At 36.2% G+C, this 14,590-nt stretch overlaps 1 long non-coding RNA gene and 1 pseudogene across 1 annotated transcript in view; both read left to right on the top strand.

Annotated features, from left to right (window-relative positions):
• LOC132014572 (uncharacterized) overlaps positions 1–14,590 on the top strand; it is a 362,056-nt gene that overhangs the window by 306,718 nt on the left and 40,748 nt on the right. The window lies entirely within an intron of this gene.
• LOC132008175 (tigger transposable element-derived protein 1-like) lies at positions 11,783–13,641 on the top strand (annotated as a pseudogene).

Consider the following 14,590-nt stretch of genomic DNA (forward strand, 5'->3'; position numbering starts at 1 on the left):
AAAAATTAAAAAAAAAAATAAAATAAAAAAAAAATAAAAGGGTAAAAGTTAAAAAAATACTTTAGCAGAAGAAGAAAAAAATAATTGAAAAAAAATTAAATTAACTGAAAACTAAAGAATCATGGGGAGAAAGCCAGGACTTTGGTGCTTTGCTTTGTCCTCCTCTGAAATTCTGCCGCTCTCTTTGGTATCGAACCTGCACTCCTTGGTAGTTAAACTTGGTCCTGGCTGGATTTCTTGTTGAACTCCTGGGGGAGGGGCCTGTTGTAGTGATTCTCAAGTGTCTTTGCCCCAGGCGGAATTGCACCGCTCTCACCAGGGGCTGGGCTAAATAATCAACTTGGGTTTGCTTTCAGGAGCTTTTGTTCCCTGAATGCTTTCTGTAGAGTTCTGGAGGACGGGAATGAAAATGGCAGCCTCCCAGTTTCCGGCCCAGAGGAGCCAAGAGCTCAGGGCCCCACTCCTCAGTGTGCCCTCAGAGAATAGCGCCCAATTACTCCCATCTCTCTGGCCTCTGGCCGTGCTCCGAGTTCACCGAGCCTGCGACCGGTTCAAGGTAACCCAGAACTGAGCACTCACTCCTCAGCTCTGTCTCTGTAGCCAGCTTCCTCATTTTAATACCTGCAAGCTCTGTGATACTCACACACCCTGATCCTTCTGTGACCCTGCAGGACCTGAGGCCATGCTAACCCCACGTGGGCTTAGCCTCTGGAGTGATGTCTCTCAGCAGAACAGACTTTTAAAAGTCCCGATTTTGTGCTCCATAGCTCCGCGGCTTGCCGGGAGCCAGCCCCTCCCCCTGCAGTCTATCTTCCTGTCATTTTGGATTCACTTCTCCACCAGTCCTACCTTTCAGAAAGTGGTTGATTTTCTATTTCTAGAATTGCTGTTCTTCTTCTCCTCGATCTCCCATTGGATTTGTGGTTGTTTGCAATCTTTAGATAAGCTATCTAGCTGATCTCCTGCTACCTGAAGTAGTCTCAGCCTGCTACTTCTCTGTCATCTTGACTCCTACCAGTCTTATAAGTTTTTAATAATATCTACAGAGAACAACTTTGGTGTACAATCCTTTGGTCTAACTCTGATTTCAGTTGCAGTCATGATAGACAATGTCCCACCTTAAACAAGCATCACATCTCTCAGGACTTTGTCTAAAGACCTGAGTGTCCCAGCTAATATATAATTGCAGACCAAAATCAAAGAGTGATCCAGTCACCAAAGGTACTGCTAAACCAATGACTAACAGAGCCAGAGAATAAATTCCCAGACTCCTTTCCTTTCAGTAGACAATTCTAGGAAATATTACATGTGCTTCTTAAATATTTGAGAGTCATTGAGTTTCCATTACCACTGTACATACCTTTATGCTTACATTTCCTCATTCTCTTCCTTACTTTCTAAAGTATCTTATTCCTGCTTTCTAGGCTCATTACCCAAATAAATTAACTGTCTCCGAGCCTTATACCCTTTAATGGGAGCCCAAATTAAGACAATTGATATTGGAGTTGGTCCTATAAATCAGATTGTCAAATGTGATAGTAGAACTGAGTCACTCACCTGTCAACAATTACTGTACTGTATTTGATAAGTGGGATGGTAATTCAATAGGATGGTAATGGTGAGATGATGCTTTTGATAAGTGGGGTAATGATGGTGGATGCAATTTCATAATCTCTCATTTTGGTTTATTGGGATGAGTTAAAAGTAGAAGTTGAAGGACTGAACTATGTATTGCCACTAGCAGTTGAATGAAATAGGGACAATAGCAGTTATGAGGATTATAGATTTGCTGGTTTTGTTAACAACCTCAGAATTTTGGAGGATAAAAATAAAATGATGGGCTACCCTCTCTAAGCAGACCATGATCTTCTTAGCCAGAGGGAATATAAGATATGACTTAATTCTGTTGAGGGTAGCAACATTGCAAAGGACGTTGTCTGAAGATTGTATGCCAACCTCAGTAAGTCAATTTCATTAAAGCAGAAAACAAATATGATGGTTTTGAGACCCTAGGATCAGGGGAGGGAGAGTGGATGGATGTGCCTGAGAACTCTGAACTCTCAAATACTTCTTGAATTCACTGCTAGTGTTTATTCAGCTCCTTCCCTTTCTAGAGAAGAGTACCATGCCCTAACCTTTACCATACAAAGATATCATCTGAGGCAGATACTTAAGTTGATCCTTTTTCTATTCAAGATTCCATCTGGGTGCCCTTGTTGTGTTTAGCCAGTAACTAGAGTCACAGTAAAGTCTAGCCTAAGGGGAAATTTATTCTGACTGCTTCCAATTCCTAGATGAAATGGCTTATTCATTGACAGAATCATAAGACTTGGCTAATATCCAGAGGCAGAAAACAGCAGAGCATGAACAGGAGTGGATTTACAGTATTGAACCAGGCAGAGCTGGGGCTGTGGAAGATAAAGGTTGGACAAAGGAGAATTTATTGGCATAGGAACATTCTCTCTCACCAGGACACTTGAAGTCCATTTACATGACTACGTTGTAGTAGGACTCCTTGAAGCCTAGACAGGATGCTGATCTTTAGTAAAAGAGTTGTAGATGCAGTAACCGTCTTGTTAGTATATTGATGAAAGGGTCAGAGAAGAGGAAGGATGGAATGTTAGAAATGCATTTTTTTATGTGAGATTAGAAAACCCATTAGTTCTCTGAGAAATTCCAGAGGGCAGTTCCTTCAATGAAGTAATGAAGAATGAACTTGTGAGGGGGAACACTAATATGTTGAGAAACAGCAATTGCTATTCTCTAGCGGCTAGTGTTGATTGTGGAGTAGACTACCAATGGAAGCAACTGGGTTGGCAGTGATAGATTAGTGGGAAGTTAGAGGCTAGGAGGACATTCTTAGAAATCAGAGGTGACTGGGTGGCTCAGTGGTTTAAGCCGCTGCCTTCGGCTCAGGTCACGATCTCAGGGTCCTGGGATCAAGTCCCATATCGGGCTCTCTGCTCAGCAGGGAGTCTGCTTCCCTCTCTCTCTCTGCCTGCCTCTCTCTCCATCTGCTTGTGATCTCTCTCTGTCAAATAAATAAATAAAATCTTTAAAAAAAAAAAAAGAAATCAGAGGTGAATGGGATGTAGTTATCATAATGGACAACAGTGTAAGGCAATTAGATTACCTTAACCTACATGGATCTCTGGCAATGAATGTTAGACCGTGATGCTCTTAGGGTGAGAGAGATGAGTAGTCAACTAGGCTATTTCTTGACTAGTGTAACTGGAAGTACAGAAAGAAAACATGATAGTAAAATAAAATAAATAGCTGGATAAAAGAAATCTGTTTGTTGTTAGTGCAATGGAAACTCCAGTTTCTTACTTTAGTTAAAAAAATGAGCCAGTTCTCGCTCCCAGATATAATCAGTTGGAAAAAAGGCCAAGTCCTTTTGAGGAGAATATTGTAACAAAATTAACATTATATACAAAAAAACATTCTCCTATTATTCTCCAGTGAGACCTGTAGCAATTACAGGTGAACTGTATTCAGGGGGAAGGAGAGATTCATAGATTTTTGAGGGATGTGGTATATAAAGTTGTATTTGAAATCCAGAACACTATCATACCCTGCTGGTTAGAGGTAATAAGTGGACTCATTGATAGTAAATCCAAAGGAGTCTAGAAGCTATCCTATCCCCAGATCCCAGAAAAAATTCAGAGATTAGCACTCCCTTCAAACTTAAAAGATATAAGAGTGATGGTTTTAACATAATCCTATTTAGTTTACCTCTATGGTTTATACAAAATCAGTTGAATCACATACAGGTACACTGCTATCAGTTTTACCAAATTGTATCAGTAGTTGCTGCTGCTGCACCAGATATATTTTATTGGAACAGAAACAGAGATTCTGGTACTTGATATGTAACTATTGATCTGGTAAATGTGTTCTTTTCAATCTGTATATTAAAGAGGATCAAAAACAGTTGTTTTATGGAAAGGACAGCAGTATACATTCACTTTCTTTCTCCAGGGCTATTATATCTATGGTTCTCTGCTACAGTATAGTCTAAAGGGTCCTTGATAATTTTGACATTGTATAAAATTGTCATGACAATTATATTGTGCTAATCAGACCTGATGGAAAGGTAGTGGTTAGTACCCTGGGTGCTTTAAAATACATGTGTAAGAGAAGATGGGAGATGGAACTGTAAAGATTCAAGGACTTGTCAAATTGATAAAATTTGGGGGAATGATTTGGGAGCTTGTGAAATATCCCCTCCAGGTAAAGGACAAATTATTGTACCTTTCAACTCTTAAGAAGATGCGTAGTGCTTGCTTGGTACACTGGAGCTTATTTAAATTTGAAGACAATGTATACCATATATAGAAATATTCTGTCTAATGGCTATTTGATGATTTGAAAGAATGCCAGTATTGTATGAGGTCCAGAGGAAAAGAGTTGTTTTTTTTTGTTGTTTGTTTGTTTGTTTTATTTTGTTTTGTTTTTAACCAGGTTTAGGATATTGTATAAACTGTCTTGCAACTGAAGTTGTATGGCCCAGCAGATTCAATGGTTGTAGTTGTGGAGAGCCCCAGTGGGAGAGTTGCCACACATTACCCTAAGAACATTGAGGAAAGTGATGCCTCCAGCAGCAGCAAGCTATTCAGCATTTGAAAAGCAGCTTCTGGGAGACTAATGAGTCCTTGTAATGACTGAGTGCCTTATCATAATGCATCAAACAACCATGAGACTGGAGCAGCCCAGGAGGAGAAGAGTTTGTCAGATCCACAAAGTCATAAGGTCTGGCAGGTACAACAGCAATTTATCACATGATGTATAGTGGGGATTGGGCCCAAATAGGTTAAAAAAACAGACACTCTGATGTCTCTTCCTCAGCTTATACCTCATGTAACATTCCTTTCAGCTTGGAGTAAGGGTGAAATTGGGCCCAGTGTATATGCTGGCTGACTTAATATGTTAGTGTGAGCCAAGTATGAAATACTGATGCACTGTAGTCACATTTAAGGGTAGCTGGAAATGATTGATGGGAGGAAATTTTGGGGCAGAATTGTGAACAATGTATCTAGGTTTTTTTTTTGTTTGTTTGTTTGTTTCTTTCTTTCTTTCTTTTTATATGGAGAGAAAAGTGGCTTGAAGTAAGAGTATGTGTGGTTTCCATGTAATAGTGTGTGGTTTGGATTGTTTGTCCTAAGCAGGGGTTGGCATAAACTATGTCCTGAAAGCCAAATATGGTCCACTGTATGTTTTTATATAGACAGTCAATTAAAAATTGTTTCTATATTTTTAAACAGCTAGAAAAAATTTTAGAAGACTAACAATTTTTATGATGTGTGAAATTTATATAAAACTCAAATTTCAGTGTCCATAAATAACATTTTATTGAAATCAATAATACATTCATTTAGGTAGCATTTATGGTTATTTTTGTACCACAAAGGGAGACCTGAATAGCTGCAACAGAGATTTTATGGCCCACCAAATCTAAAATATTTATCATATGTCCCATTACAGAAGTTTGTAGATTCCCCAATCAATAATGTGGGAAAAGAATGGTTAGGATATTTTAGGCAAGTGTATTTTTAAAAGAACATTGTGAATGGATTCATGGGGATGGATGCAAACCTTTTGTGGCTCATATCAATAACCAGGAAAACAAAAAATCCATTGCAGAGGAGATGTTGACCAATCAGTGGAAAAGATGATTGACTCGGAAGATGTAGGACATCCTCTGTCCATAGGCACCCTATCGCTTGTCCCAAGAAACCATGAGTTTGAATAGCCAGTAGTACTGATAAGGCTATTCATGGACCCAATAGCATGGGCTTTTATTTTACTCAAGATGATGTAGTTACTGTCACTATTACATGCTGATCTATCAATTACATGCTGATCTATCCAGGAGTTGATATCATACATCACTGAGCTGACCAGCTCTCTACTTAGTGTCAGATTTTTATATAGGATTCTTTCCAGCTTAGTGGGGCAGTGATTCACCCTTACTGAAACTGACATCCACTCCCACTTTCTATCTGCAGTGTTCACCACTGCTTTGGTAGCACCACTACACAAGAGTTTGGAGAACATCAGATTTACTGTTGTGGGATCCATCAAAATAAATCTTTAAACATGACCATAGTATCTATTCATCACACAACCAATCTGATGTGGATATGCCACTCACTGAAGTAGTCTATTTAAATCTCAGCTATGAGTCCTTGGGCTTGATATCCTACAAAGTCTAACTGCTGTTCTTCAGGATGCATTATATGGTTTGACAAAATGTCCACTATTTGAAGCCATATCCTTCAATAGCCAGAATACATGGATTCAGGGCCAAGGAGGAGAAGTAGCTATGATTGATTCTTTCTAATATGACTTCGGTTACCCACTCTAGGCATTTGTCCCCATAGCTCTGGGCTCTGTGGATTAGAGCTTCTGTTTCCCAAACTTCTACCAGTGATACAGTAAGAGTTCTATCTTAACTGAAGCTATTGATATCAATAGACAATTGATAATATCCCTTCTTAGGGCCTTACAGGAGTTGTTAAGATTTGACTGGAGACTCTAAAATTGGGTGTAGAGAGAGGAGAAATATATGACTCGCACTAACCTATAGTTCTTAATACTGTAACTTACTACCTCTTTTATATTGAGCCTTTTTTGAAGACTGGCTAGTCACCGATTTTTCTCTGCTTCCTTCTGAAGCCTTGGGAACTCAGCAAGGGTGCAGATGAAAACCAGAGTGCAGGGAATTTAGTGTCTGAGGGTGATCAACCAAGTGTGGCAGGAAACAGTATTTAAATGCCCAATCTCCTATCATTTTCATAAAATATTCAGAGAGGCATTATGGGAAATTGAGACTCCATTGCTTATCATATCAGCCTCAAAAATTTCATATCTTTATATTCACTTTTCCTCATTTCTTGTCTCCCTCTTCCTCATTTTTATTCTCTTTGATCACTCCCAAAATAAATTACCAGCTTTGAAATTCTTGACTCAGACTTTGCTTCCCAGTAATTAAAACTAAGATAGTATCTTTTGAAATATTGAAATTCAAAGAATTTTTGTACACTCAAAGCTGTTACTCTTTTTCTTTATGATTTCTGTGTGTTGGTTTTTGCTTATGAAGGCCTATGCTACTTCAATATTCTGAAAATATTTGCCTATATTTCCTTTTAATGTTTTTATAATGCATTGTCTGACTATTGATCATTTATTTCTATCTTATGGGATATGAATTTAGTGTTACTATTTAATAAATATAGTCAAGGACTAATCTATCCATGTTTTTTCATAGTTCATTCTCCTTATAAATTGATTTTTAATGTCACTTTATTATTCTTACATAATTCTTACATAAATTTATTATGGTTTACTAGCCTATATTTATATCATTGTGCTCATACCTAAATGTTTTAATTATTTATAATATATTTTGATTTCTGATTGAACAAGTTCTTCTTTCAGTGCTTTATTCATTTTTTTCACAATTGCTTTGTCTATGTTTGTATACATTCTGTTCAATATAAACTTTAAAATTAACTTTTCAAATTCCATTAGAAAATCCCTTTGGGGTTTTTTATTGAGATCACTGAGATCACATTGAATTTATATATTTGTTTGTGGATATATAACAACTTTACTGAACTTTCAGGAATTAATCATTTCAGGGTTTCTTTTTGGATCTTAGTACAATGGTAGTCATTTACTTATTTTCTCACTTTACCTACTTACATTTCTTAAGGTTTATGTGTATTTTATAGTTCATGTTTTTTTTTTTATACACTTTGTTCATGAGATCTGCTTTTCTTCTGTAGTTTCTAGTCATTAGGGAGTGTGTAGGAGATGTGGTATACAAGCTATTGGGTTTTGTAAGTTGATATTTTATCAGGTCATCTTACGGAACTCTCTTATTGGTTTTAGTATGTATTTTTGTGCATATAGCTAGATTTTCTAGGAATATAATTATATCATTCCCTAAGGTAATAGTTCTTTATTTCCTATTTTTACACATAAGGGACACTCTCTCCACCCTCCCCTATTGGTCATTTTCCTCATTCAATTAAAAAAAAAATTCCGAATATAGAGTAAGCAAATTCTGAGTCCATATGGAGATACAACCTATGTTCAAGGAGGTTGAAACCAGTTAACATATCAGTATAGGAATCCCAAATGAGAAAACCAAGTTGCAGAAGAGCCAGTATTCAGAGACTGACCAGAATTAGGTCCCACCGCACTTAGTAAGAATCACCAAAGGTCAAAATTAAGGAGCAGAAAATTCAAGTCAAGATTCAGGAATGCCGAAAATTACTTTATTCTGTGACAGAATGTTTAGTTTGTAAGGCAGATAGGAGATGATCAGAAATTGGAATGTATAAGCTGGGAATTGAATTGGCTACAGTCATGACAAGGAAAACTTGTAAGGAATAAAGGAGGTAAATGTCCAACTGAAGTTGTCAGAATGCTGTCTATCTTTGTGGGATTTTGTACCCTAATCATCCTAGGGCTTTTAAGCAAACAGCATGAACGTTTTGTTTCTTTCTTTTCCCAAAATGGTGAAGAGTTTGCACAAAGAACCTATGCAAGGTTTTTATTGAGTGGCTAAGCCTTGGATATAATAATTGACTGCTAATAGTAAGTAAAGGAGAAATTCTTTAAATTAACTTCTAGACACTGTTAATTATATTTTGAGATAAAAGGTGAAATAATTCTTGACTTTCCTCCCCCCACCCCAAAAAAATAAGGATTAGTTTTTTTTTTTTTTTTTTTTTTTTTTTGAGAATTAGAGTAAAAGAACTACTCATTAGTGGCCTTATTTCCATTATATCAGGTGATATCTATCAAGTCCCAAGTTTGAATGTAATTTGAGAGTTTATGACTGTTGACTATAAATCCTAGCCTAAGAAGACATTTAAGATCATTTTATTACAATATATAATAAGAATATAATTTAGAAGGTATTATTTTATATTTATTATCTCCATACTTATGTCTCTTTGTTGCAAGCATAGAGGTTAGGCCATGTTACTTGGTCACAAGAAAAAATAAAATCCTACATAGGGATAAAATGAGAGGAATGAATGAAGTAGTATCATTCATACAAATTAAAATAACATAAATTAGTATAAATAAGAGTGTTAAAGAGTGTTAAATAAATAAAAGTGTTAAAATTACTGTAAATAAGAGTGTTAAATAATAATAATGCCATATATATGGCATTATAGCCAAAGAAACTCTGGGTAAAGTCGTGTCAGCCCCATTAAATATGAAACCAGAGAATAGTTTCTGTCACCCTTGACGGAATGAGAAATGTATTGGGTAAATCCAGCTGATAGAAAATTAAAAGTAGTAACTGATGAATAGAGGCCGATCAATGAAAAACTATTGTATTGAGCAGATGGTTCACTAGTCTGTAATAAGTAAAGTGAGAATAATAAAAATGTTTGTATTCAGTATTAACAAGAATTTGGCTATAATGGAAAATGATCTGAAAAAAAATAGGGAAAAATGAGGAGCATACACAGAGAAAACTTCATGTTTTATTTTATTGGAAAGATGAGCTGTAGAGGAAATATTGGCAAAAATGAAAAGGAAATGATTGAAAAGTATTGAAATTAAAAAATGATAAAATTGCAGGTATAATTTAATGAGAATGAAATTCTAGAGAAAAGTTTATGACATTCACATATTAAACACTGATTCATTCATTAAGTCTAAAATGATCAACACCACAATTATGATTCATGCATTATATTCATGCATTATTTTAAAGCTTTGTGGAGAAAGTTCTATTTGTACATCAAGTATGCAATATGGATTAGTACGTAATTATTACCCCCAAAAAATGTAGGATCAATTGTAACAAATAAGTAAAATTTTAATGTTGACATTTAACACTATTTTCTTTGGCTTACTCAAGAAAATCTGTAGTTCATATACTTGAGTGTAAAAAGGAATTCATTCACTTATCAAGAAGCATTAAAATATTTAGTGCTATAAGGTTAGAGCCAGGGCCAAAATTAATGAACAATTTGCAAGTTTAGCACTTGTGGCAAGATTTAAATTTCTTTTCAAAAGACAGAATTAAAATGATAAACACCTATGAATAAATAGCTTTTATACCACATAGTAATTGCCAGAACTCTCATGTATTGGGAAATAACTGTGTCCAATTTTGACAAAGTGACATATACATAATTGGTCATGCATTACAATTCACTTCCCTAAGAATTTGTCTACAAGGAGATGGTAAAGTCTTCTCTCTTCCCTGTCAGATGCATTATAGAATTATAGTAGCTGGATCATTATTGGTGCAGAAATGACTTTTTTTAAAGTTCTTATTTTTCCAGAAGTTTCACGAACATGGAGAAGGTTTTCTTTTTCTTTTTTTAATTTTTATTTATTTATTTATTTTTTGAACAGATAGAGATAAACTTTGTGAGGCAAAAGCTCAGGATTTTATTTGTTAATTTCTGTATAATTAACATACAATGTTATGTTAATTTCATGTATAGAATATAGTGGCTCAGCAATTCTTTTTTTTATTTAAAGATTTTATTTATTTGTTTGACACAGAGAGAGAGAGAGAGATCACAAGTAGGCAGAGAAGCAAGCAGAACTGGTGGGGAGGGGGGATGCAGGCTCCCTGCTGAGCAGAGAGCCTGATATGAGGTCCTGAGACCATTACCTGAGGCAAAGGCAGAGGCTTTAACATACTGAGCCACCCAGGTGCCCCCAGTGGCTCAACAATTCTATACATTACTTAGTGCTCATCATGATAAATGTGCTATTAATATCCTTCACCTTTTTGACCCATCCCCTCCATCCATGTCTCCTGTGGTAACTATCAGTTTGTTCTCTGTATTTAAGTATCTGTTTTTTGTTTGTCCCTTTTTTCTTTGTATTCTTCATCCGTTTCTTAATTCCAAATATGAGTGAAATCATATGGTATTTATCTTTCTCTGACTGATTTCATTTAGCATTATATCTAGATCCATCCATGTTGTTGAAAGTGGCAAGGTTTCATTCTTATTTATGACCATTGAGTAATATTGTATATCATTATATATAAACACCACATCTTTCAAAAGCCCAGGATTTTATTAAATAGAAGGATCTCATGTTTTTTGCTAATCACTTAGTTATTACTCATGAAGAAATGAAAGAGCATTTTCTGCTCTAGAACTGGACCAGAACCCCGAGGTATGAAAATTTCAGGACATAAACTACATTCTGAAGTGTCCCAGCCTCTCTCAGCTAATTTCACCACAGTGAACACATAAAACCATACCTTGATTTATCATGTTTTATTTTATTGCATAAAAAAAATTGAGGTTTTTTTTTTTTAAACAAAACTATTTTTTTTAAAACTTAAACTATTATTGTATTTGTTATGGTAATTTGTAACTAGTGATTTTTTTTTTTTAAAGATCTTATTTATTTGACAGAGAGATCACAAGTAGGCAGAGAGGCAGGCAGAGAGAAGAGGGGGAAGCAGGCTCCCTGCTGAGCAGAAAGCCCCATTCGGGGCTTGATCCCAGGACCCTGAGATCATGACCTGAGCTGAAGGCAGAGGCTTAACCCACTGAGCCACCCAGGTGTCCCATAACTAGTGATTTTTGATGTTACTTTGTATTTATTTTGGGGTATCATGAACCAAGCCCATGTAAGATGGTGAACTTAGTCAGTAAATGTCATGTGTTCTGAACGTTTCACTAACTGGCTGTTTCCCTACCTCTCTCCTTCTTGTTGGGTCTCTCTGTTCCCCAAGACATAGAAATATTGAAATTAGGTCAGTTAATAACCCCAAATGGCCTCTAAGTGTTCAAATTAAAGAAAGAATCACAGGTCTCTCACTTTAAATCAAAAGCTAGAAATAATTAAGATCAGAGAACAAAGTGTTTCAAAGGCAAGACAGGCTGAAAGCTGGGCCTTTTGTCTCAAACAGTGAATCAAGCTGTGAATGCAAAGTAAAGTTTTTGAAGTAAATTGAAAGTGCTACTCCAGTGACTACACAAATAATAAGAAAATAAAATAACCTTGTTGCTGATATGGAGGAAACTTTGGTGATCTGGATAGAAGATCAAACCAGCAACAGCATTCCAGTAAGCCAAAGCCTAATCCAGAATAAGGCTCTCGCTATCTTCAATTTTATGAAGGCTGAGAGGTGAGGAAGCTGCAGAAATAATGAAGCCAGGAGAGCTTGGTTCATGAGGTTTAGGGTAAGAAACTGTCTCCATAACATAAAAGTCCAACATAAAGTAGCAAGTGCTAAGGTAGAAGCTGCAGAAAAGTACCCAGAAGATCTAGCTAAGGTAATAAAGGTAGCTAAACAATAGATTTTCCATGTAGATTAAACACTCTTCTAAGATGCCATCTAGGACTTTCATAGCTATAGATGAGAAGTCAGAACATGGCATCAAACAGGTCAGGTTGACTCTCTTGTTAGGGACTAATGCAGCTGGTGACTTAAGTTGAAGCTAATGCTCATTTACCATTCCCGAAATCCTAAGGTCCTTCAGAATTATGCTGAATCTACTCTGCCTATGCTATATGAATGGAACAAGAAAGCCTGGTTCACAGCACATCTGTTGACAACATGATTTATTGAATATTTCAAGCCCACTGTTGATACCATCTGTCCCCCCCCAAAGGATTAATTTCAAGATAGGACTGTTCATTGGCAATGCACCTGATCACTCAAGAGCTCTTATGAAAATATATAATAAGATTAATGTTTTCTTCATGCCTGCTAACATGACATCCATTATGCAGCCCATGGATCAAGGAATAATCTCGACTTTCAAGTTTTATTTAAGAAATATGTTTTGTAAGGCTACAAAACATAGTTGTCAGAGATGCTGATTCCTTTACTGGACAAAGTAAATTGGAAACTTTCTGGAAAGTTCACTATTTTAGATCCCATGAAGAATATTTGTTATTCATAGGAAGATATGAAAATATTAACAGTCACAAGAATTTAGAAGAAGTTGATTCCAAACTTCAGGAATGACTTTGAGGAGTTCAAGACTTTAGTGGAGGAAGTAACTTCAGATGTTGTGAAAATAGCAAAGGAACCAGAATTGGAAGTGGAATTTGAAGATGTGACTAACTTGCCATAATCTCATGATAAACCTTTAATCCATGGGGAGTTGCCTTTTATGGATGAGCTAAGGAAGTGGTTTTTTTGTTTTGTTTTGTTTTTGTTTTGAGGTGAATTCTGTTCCTGGTGAAGATGCTGTGAAGATGGTTGAAATGACAACAGAGAACTGAGAATATTATATCAACTTAGTTGGTAAAGCAACAGCAGGGTTTGAAAGAAAAGACTCCAATTTTGAAAGTTCTACTGTGAATAAAATGCTATCACACAGCCTTACATGCTACAGAGAAATTGTCTGTGAAAGGAAGTCATTCAAATGGGACTAACTTTATTATTTTCTTATTTTCAAAAATTTCTACATGGAGCACTGGGTGTTATAGACAATGAATCATGGAACACTACATCAACTACACTACCACTATGTGGGACGCTACATCATCATGTTATGGTGACTAACATAACATAATAAAGAAGTTGCTACAGCCACCCTAGACTCAGCAACTACCTCCCTGATTAGTCAGCAGCCATCAACATGAAGACAGGACCCTCCACCAGCAAAAATATTATGAGTCATTGAATGCTGAGATCACGGTTAGCATTTTTTAGCATAAAGTATGTTTAAATTAAGGTATATACAGTTTTTTTAAAAGACATAATGCTATTGCATACTTCATAGACTCTAGTATAATAAAACATGAATTTAACATGCACTAAGAAACCAAAAAAAATTATTTGACCCACATTATTGCTCTGTTTGCTTTATTGTGATGATCAGGAATGCAACCTGAAATATCTCTCAGCTATACTGTTTGACAGATTTTTACCCATCACAATAGCATACATGTTCAGTATTTAGATATGTAAGTAATCTAATGACAAAAAAAGAGGAAAATAGTAAGCACATAATTGAAAAAGGCAAGTCACAAACAACACCATGTTAACCAAACTTCTCTGAATGTTTTAGCAATATTTCATCAAAACTATCTGTGACAAAGTGAAAATGCAATGTTTTCCTCTTTGGTAACATGGGAATAGTCAATAAATGATGACATTGCAAATTGATAGCAGAAACAGAATAAGCCATTCACTACTGGGTATTTACCCCAAAGATACAGATGTAGTGAAGAGAAGGGCCATCTGTACCTCAATGTTTATAGCAGCAATGGCCACAGTCGCCAAACTGTGGAAAGAACCAAGATGCCCTTCAATGGACAAATGGATAAGGAAGATGTGGTCCATATACACTATGGAGTATTATGCCTCCATCAGAAATGATGAATACCCAACTTTTGTAGCAACATGGACGGGACTGGAAGAGATTATGCTGAGTGAAATAAGTCAAGCAGAGAGAGTCAAGTATAATATGGTTTCACTTATTTGTGGAGCATAACAAATAGCATGGAGGACAAGGGAGTTAGAGAGGAGAAGGGGAAATTGGAAGGGGAGGTGAACCATGAGAGACTGTTGACTCTGAAAAACAATCTGAGGGTTTTGAAGGGGCGGGGGGTGGGAGGTTGG

This window comes from Mustela nigripes, chromosome 1 (assembly GCF_022355385.1).
Source record: "Mustela nigripes isolate SB6536 chromosome 1, MUSNIG.SB6536, whole genome shotgun sequence".
NCBI classification, from domain to species: domain Eukaryota; kingdom Metazoa; phylum Chordata; class Mammalia; order Carnivora; family Mustelidae; genus Mustela; species Mustela nigripes.